Here is an 8,771-nt window from a genome sequence, read left to right on the forward strand (position 1 = left end):
TAAATTCAAAATCAATATTCTCTAAAAATTTTAAATCTCCAATTAAAAAAAACAATATTCTTGATCTTGAAAGTAAAATTATTCCGCTAATACAATATTTATATACTTTGAAATTTAATGACCAACTTTTACATACAACAAATAAAAAAACATTTATTTACGGTTTTGCCATAGCCGTTAAATCGCTCCTCAGTATAGCAAGGTTAATATTTTCAAACTATTCCATCAATTTTAGCTATATCCTTACATACAAATTTTCCCAGGACCACCTGGAACTGTTATTTGCTCAAATTAGAAAAAGAGGCGGCTCAAATAATAATCCAAACGTGGTACAACTAAAAACTGCCATTAAACAAATACTACTAAAAAATGCATTTAAATTAAAAAACAACGGAAACTGTAATACATTTGATGAAGATGTTATGTGCAGCATATTTGACTTTAAGTGGAATAAAAAAGAGCAATTTAATGACGACTGTCAAATGGGTGAGGCCAACCAAGATATTTTAAATAGATTACAATTAATTAACAATATAAATCCTTCTTTACAAAGTGCTAAGGAAAATATTTTATACTACATCTTAGGATATATTATTTTAAAAATAATTAAAAAACTTGATTGCAATTCTTGCATAAAAAGTATTTTCAAAGAAACAGACCATAATTATTTTTCACCAACATATGGTAAATTTGTAAATTTAAGACAAAATGGGGGCTTAATTTTAGGTTCTGAAAGTTCTTTTAAAATAATAATGGAGGCTGAAAAAATCCTTTTAAATTTAACAAATAATCTAACAAACCTTAACATACCCAATTTAAATAAAAAAATAATGTATCAATGCACTAATAACTTGTCTCTTGATCGTAATATATTTAGTGAATTAGATTGCAACAGCAGTATTTTGGAACGACCCCATAAAATGATTTTAATTTCCTTGTTAATAAATAGATATTTAAGCGTCAGATTAAAATCATTTGGCAAAGAATATTCTGCATTAGTAAATACTACAAGCAAAAGGCATAAATTAAATAAATTAATTTTGTTTTCTAATCATTGACTAGTGTAAGTAACTATATGTTATGTATTAATTAATGTTTTGCACTTATTATATTATATATTATATCTAAAATCTAAATTGTTTTTTGTTTACAATAATTATGTAGTTATTATATTAACACTAAATAAAGGGTTTCTATTTCAATTTTTTTTTGATTATTCACATGACAAATTATTGATAATGATAATTGATAACAAAATGTAAACATTGCCCAATCTGCATATGGCGGCCAGACTTCAATAATGGAAACAGAGTCGGCTATCTAGTTTAATATTATATATCTAAGTAAAATACTAACAGAAGGAAAACGACGTATACTCGTTATCACTTAATAGTACGTGTCAAACTAAACATTGGTATAGATGTGTTACGATAATAATTGGTGGTGAAAAAAATTCAATAGAAAACACTAAACTCTGACATATTATGTTAGCTCATATTGAGATTAATAATATATTCACATGTTTGTATTTTTTAACAACAATTGATATTTTAATCACTTAAAATGGGTTTTGAGTACTTAAATAGTAACCTGAACCAATTACAAATACTGTAAGTTCTAATTCGGCTTCGATTTGTTACCTGATCTTTTCAGAAATGTATAAATAGAAAATATGAAAATAAACATAAAATATACTTACCGTTAGATACTGGAAAATAAAAATAATATACGTAGGTAGTCGTTTATAACAGAACTACATATAGTATATACATAGAATTGTTTTAGAACCTTTTGGTTCTGAGCACTCAAAATTTAGATTCTTTGCGGGGCAATGAATGTATTGATTTTACCATGATGTGTGTGTGTGTGTTTTTTTTGTGTCTGTCATCACGTTTTGGGGCAGTAAAAGTGCTTCGATTTTTAACTTCAGTACCTCGTTTGATCAGAAAGTGAATCTAGTTGGTACTTTGGAGGGTCAAAAGTAATAAATTCTTAATACTTTTCTGAATAATCAAAAAAACAAACTAAAAATTAAGGGAAAAACGGGAAATTTTACGCACACTCATTTTTCGACAAAATTGATTTTGTTTTTTGATGTAACTTTAAAACAAATGAACATAGGTACATGAAATTTTCACCGAATGTTTATATAAGTATATTCTACCTACAATGCAATTTTCAAAAAATTTCGACTTAAGTTTAACTATTCATAGGCATTTGCAACTTTCGATCATTATTAGTTTTTTTAAACTAATATCGATAAAAATTTATTTGTTAGGCAGAAAAGCTTGAAAGTTTAATACAAGGATTCTACATATTGTAACAATAGCAGTTAAAAATATTAAAAATACATAGTCACATTTTTTTTATAAACATTTAATGTTCAAATTTTGACTAAATACGTAAAAATCCCGAAAATTCGTAAATCATTTTATGCTAGAAATTCATAAAAAAATTTTCTTTTTAAATCTAAGATTTGAAAATTTTTAATAATCTATTATATATCCTAGACAGATAAAGCGTTTCCGCTCAGAATCGTTTTTCGTATACAGTGATATAATATCATTGGATTCAAATTTAATCCCATCCATTACAGTAACCCACTTGTAACCTAGCTACTGTAGGTACAGCAGAGTGACATCCATGACTTCCCCGCTTTTTTTTTAAATATAAATTTGAAATTTCTCACAAATAAAGTCACGAACTACTACGTAACGTGTCTAAAGATAATGCAACTAATTTAGTCAAAGTAGGTATATAGTACTATTTATATAGTATTAGTCAGGGGCGAACGCAGGGGGGGTTAGGGGTTTAAACACCCCCCGAAATAGTAGGTACAAATAATAAATTATCTGACCAACAAATGTATTAGTGTATTACTAATAACATTTCAAAAAAATTAAAAAAAATTATTAGTTATTAAAAAGTTTCCCTTCTCCCGTGGCTTGTAAATTAATGGATACAGTATAATCACTAATAAAATGTATGATAATGCAGTTTCGAAGTGAGTTGTGAGTTTGACAGTATGTTATAACTTATGAATAACTGATCGACATCGAAGGCCGCCAATCCGATGATGTACGTAATGTAGACAGACGACGAGTGTAATTGCCGTCTATAGGAAATTCCTACAACTAACCTACACTAACCTACAAATTGTAATAATTAGTTATTATATCTGTGATATTATATTATTATGTAATATGTATATTATATATGTATTATGTATTTATGTATATAGTATAAGTGACTAAAATAAAATATAGAAAAGTGTAATACAGTATGAATAATATGATATTTATGAATACCTACTTTAAATTTTTTCAATTTTTTTTATCATGAACCACTCATTATTTCAAAAAGTATCAATATTTTTGAAAATATTTTTTTACAAAGTTTCGTGTTGTAACACGACGTAAAAACAACGTTTTTATTAAAAAATTATGTTTTTTAATATTTTTTATCCTTATAATTTTTAAGTTTTTTACTTTTTTGAATGACAACCTAGAGTTTTAATTTCATATTCCAAAGCAGAATATTTTTCTAAGTATTTTGATACGTAAAAATCGAATTTTTGACGAGTAGTTTATGAGTTATAAGTATTTTAAGTTTATACAAGCGGAGTAGTGGACAAACATTTTGCGGGGTAACCCCGTAACACTCAACCAATCTAAACTTTATGTACTTATAACTTATAAACTACTCGTCCAAAATTCGATTTTTACGTATCAAAATACTAAAAAAAAACGTTGTTTTTTTAACAACATGAAACTTTGTATAAAAATATTCTCAAAAACATTGATACTTTTTGAAATAATGAGTGGTTCATGATAAAAAAAACACCCTTTATACACGAAACACGACATATTAGGCACACTGTTATTCATATTCTTTATTTTTGTTATAATTGTACCGTGTGAGTTATATAATATTATGTGGATTATAAGCTGATTATCGTATGGCACCGGATCGGCTGCGCGAATATCGTTTATTTAACACGGCCGCCGTGACATTTTTGTCTCGTATTGTACGTTGTCGCGTCATCACAAGCCAAGTTGTTATACTCATTGCACCCAAACTATCTACCTCAACACAAATCGTCCGTCCTCCTGTATGCTGGGACGCTACAGTTACACGTATTCTGTTTGGGGTGGTACCTAAATCTTACGAATCTAGGTCTATTCATTTAGGATTAAAAGGAAAATTTGAAACAGACACTGAACGTTTAGTCAAAAGCAATACTTTAGTTCCCGTCGACTACAGTGAATAGTCAACTCCAATAGTACCATCTATATTAAAACCATACGGAACGGTTAGAATTGCGGTGATTTCAAAATACCAATAAATCCGGTATTAAAAGGGACTGAATACCCTCTTCCAAAAATAGAACATTTATATGCAAATTTTAGTGGTTCAAAATATTTTTCGAAAATAGATTTAAAAGACGCATACCATCAAATGATTTTTAAAGAATCTGATCACAAATATACCACTATTAACACACATAAAGGCTTATTTATATACCCGTAACCCTATTGTAATAAAGTCGTCCACAGGGGAGTTCCAAAAGGCTATGGAAACTTCTACAGCAGGTCTTGAGGGCATAGGTATATTCCAAGATGACATTATTGTTGTAGGCTCAACTATCACAGAGCACAATACTCGTTTAGACAAATTACTAAATGTATTGTCAAAATATGCAGGTTTAAGAATAAAGTTGAAAAAGCACAAATTTATACAAAAGTCAATTGAATATTATTGGGTCACAGGTTAGATGAAAATGGGCTTACACACACTAACAAAACACACAGATGGTAATAATCAATGCCATTGTCCCAGAAAATAAAACATTGCTAAAATGTTTAGGTTTAATTACGTATTATATAAAATTTATTCCAAACGCTGCAAATAGTTTAAAACCATTATATATTCTTTTACGTAACGTCAGTGAATGGAATTGGACACCAGAATGTAACCAATACATTCAACAAAGTTAAACAAATTTTGATTTCGAAACCCGTATTAGCACATTATGATCATAATATTCCGATTAAACTCTTGAAGTAGACTCATCATCTTAATATGCACTGTAGGCGCAGTTCTTTCCCATGTACCTATATGCAGATCATACAGGAAAACCTTATGGCATATGCATCAAGAATTCTATCTGAGTCAGAATGTAAATTTCAACAAATTAAAAAAGAAATTTACGGTGTTACGAATAACTCTGTTTCACTTACACCCGCTAGCTAGACAAGCAAATGAAAATACTGAAAATATCGAAAAAGTAGGTGCAAATCAAAATCCTGATCTTACAATAAGAAATAAAACACCTAGACCAATAAAATCTAGGAATCCGCCTCAGTGATAACCTTCAAGTGATTATAAACTAATGTAATTAAATCTTTTCACACACCAACATAGCAATTAAGTAACACACAAAATAGGTACTATATATATTTTGTTTTAAGGAAAGTTATGTTGCATACTCAGCATTTATATTGTATTATTATATTATGTTACACGTATACTGTTTAATGTTTGTTCGCCGTCCGCTCCTACTTTATAAATCGCGGTTAGCGGCAACGGGAGAATGTAAACTGAGTCCCAAATAATTGGGTGAATAATAGGGCTAGGTAAATTGAGTCCGGAATACTTTAACATGCTAGGTAAATTGAGTCCCGAGTGATAATATTTTAAAATAAAAAGTCTCTACATTCAATGAGTACTGTATAGTGACTAGACTATATACTATATAGTCACCAATTAGTGATTATCGATTACCGATTTGCCGATAGTGTTTGGAAAGACCTTTTACGAGCACTAAAATTATCACACTATATTATCCGTTTATCGAAAATCAAAAAATCTTATCGTCAAATAATACGTCAATTATACTGAAGACTATGACAACTAGTCACATTATGTATAATTAATTGTGATTTGTATGTACCTACAACGATGTTTTTAAATTTTTACCAAGTACATGTGACATGTGTTGGAGCCGAAGATTATTAGACACCGACTGCACACACACACACACACACACACAGCACATACCTAGTAGTTATTTTTGTATTGTTTTATTCTTGTTAATTGCATTGTGAATTATTATATAATATGTAGATAACCGCCGCTGCCGCCGCATCGGCTGCGCGATTATTATTATTTAACACGGCCGCCCAGTCAACCAGTCCAGTTCCAGTGTGTAACACGAAACGCAAATAGTAGTCGCGAACGTGCGCTAATCGCCGTATTTTTATAATAATATAATTTTTTAATTTATATTATATTGTTTTGCGGGCGCGAATCGCCATAAATATTTTATATTAGTAGTGCGGCGCTAATCGCCAAATTTATTATTTGTTCGGCGCAAATCGTCACATATAATATTGTAATTTTTAGTATTGCGGGCGCGAATCGTCATTTTAACATATTATATTTGTTACGGCTCAAATAGCCAAGAATTTGTATTTTCTTGTGTGCACTAACCGCCACTCTTTTGTTATTTTATAGTGTGTGTGTCAACTATTTTTTATTTTAGGCATAGGTAGCAGCTGGCCAGCCGAGCACCGCCAAAATCTGTGAGTAATTTTTTGTATTATTATTATCATATTGTATATTTATATTTATTGGTATAGGGGTTCGCATAGCATCACCCTATATATATATATCTTTATCTGTTGGGCCAGGAGGGCCATATATTGTTATACTGTATACCGCTCTAATAGCGGCTCTATATTTATATTATATCTTGTTGGGCCAGGAGGGCTACGTATATATATTTTATATTTGTCAATTATATCAGCTCACATAGCAGCATTATATTATATTTTTACCTGTTGGGCCAGTAGGGCCGTAGATTACATATTATTCGGTTGGGCCAAGAGGGCCATATTAATATATTTTTATATTATTTGTGAATTATTAAAATTGTGTACAATACAGCAACTCATTTTTACCATACAATGTTTGTTACCATTTTTGAGTTATCACCTATATCCGTCATTAGTTTTAAGCTTACACACCCACAAATGTACACATCTACACACACCACCACACACTAGCACTCTCTGGTTTTGCTCGGCGACCCCGTCCACTTCCTTTGAGTCGCTATACAGATATACACACGTACACAGGTCGGTCGGTGTGTGAGTACTGTGAGTGCAGCGTAACGGAGTATTGCGGTACCGAGTGCATGTACTATTAATGTACGTTCTCGGCCAAGACAACATGATAACCATAAATAGTTTCTAATAATAATAATAATAATAATAATAATAATAATAATAGTAATAATAAAAAATTGACTTATATTTGTATATTATAATTATATATAATTAATTGTGATTTGTATGTAGGTACCTACAACGATGTGAATTATATTAGATATTAAAACAAAAAAGCGCATTTTTAACTACGCCAGTTATGTTAACATAACAGACAATCCTAAGCCTGTAACTGTGCTTTTTGAAAACTAATTCGAGACTAAGTTTACCTATACCTTTTTTAGACCCGGGACTCAGTTTACCTATATCCTTTTCAGACCCGGGACTCAGTTTACCACAAAAATGGTATTTCGGACTCAATTTACATAGCCCCAGCGGCAACGACTTCCGCAATGCTATGGACGGGAAGGAGGGTAACCCACGGTGTAACAATTAAAAATCTTTTAATAATATAATATAATTAATTACTAATTATTAATTAATACGGGCGCCAGATATATATTGTCAACAATAAATATAATAATAATAATAATAATTACGCGGAAAGACAATAATAAATAATAATATATTATGTCAATCAAAAGGTTTGATTTCTTACACAAAAATACAATTTCAATGTACAACAATAAATACAAAAAAAAAAGGTGAAACCTGCTGTACTGCTGCTCCACCGTTGAGTACAGGCTGTAACGGCGACAGCCTTTTGAGATGATGACAACAATGAAAAATAATAATCTGATAGTCGGTCGAATAAAGCCGGAGTGTAGTGAGCAAGTCTGACTCCAACTATCTCGGAACTACGACAATTGTCATAACACTTCACGGTATAATTATATAAAAAAATAAGCGACCATGGGATGGGTCGGTTGACCACGAGGTCACAAAAGAACGAACAAACGTGCAAAACCGCAGACACACGCCCGGTTCGGCGGTGGGCGAAAGACAAAAAACAGAACAAACGGGCTGGCGGCACAGCCTACGACGGTGAAGGGCCCGGCGCTGGACTGCCGAGGAGGGGGTAAGCCACCTCGTGAGCTTCGGCATTCGAGGCGCAGCTTTGGGGACTTATCAAATCTTAGATTTAAAAAGAAAAACTTTTATGAAATTCTAGTTTAAAATAATTAGCGAATTTTCGTGATTTTTACATATTATGTTGTCAAAATTCAAAATTTGAATGCTTATAAAAAAAAATTGTGACTATATATTTCTTTTATTTTTCAACTGCTATTGTAAAAATATGTTAAGAGCCTTGTATCAAATTTTAAAGCTTTTCTGCCAAACAAATAAATTTTTATCGATATTAATTTTAAAAAAAACTAATAATGATCGAAAATTGAAAATACCTATGAATAGTTCAACTTAAGTCGAAAATTGCATGGTGTATAGAATATACTTATATAAACATTCGGTGAAAATTTCATATATCTATAGTCATTTGTTTTAGAGTTACATCAAAAACCAAAATCGATTTTGTCGAAAACTGATTGCGCGTAAAATTTCCCGTTTTCCCTTAAATTTTAGTTTGTTTTTATTATTTAGAAA

Source organism: Diuraphis noxia, unplaced genomic scaffold (genome assembly GCF_037042655.1).
Source record: "Diuraphis noxia isolate RWA-SAM2 unplaced genomic scaffold, SU_Dnox_SAM2 contig0006, whole genome shotgun sequence".
In the NCBI taxonomy this organism is placed as follows: Eukaryota; Metazoa; Arthropoda; class Insecta; order Hemiptera; family Aphididae; genus Diuraphis; species Diuraphis noxia.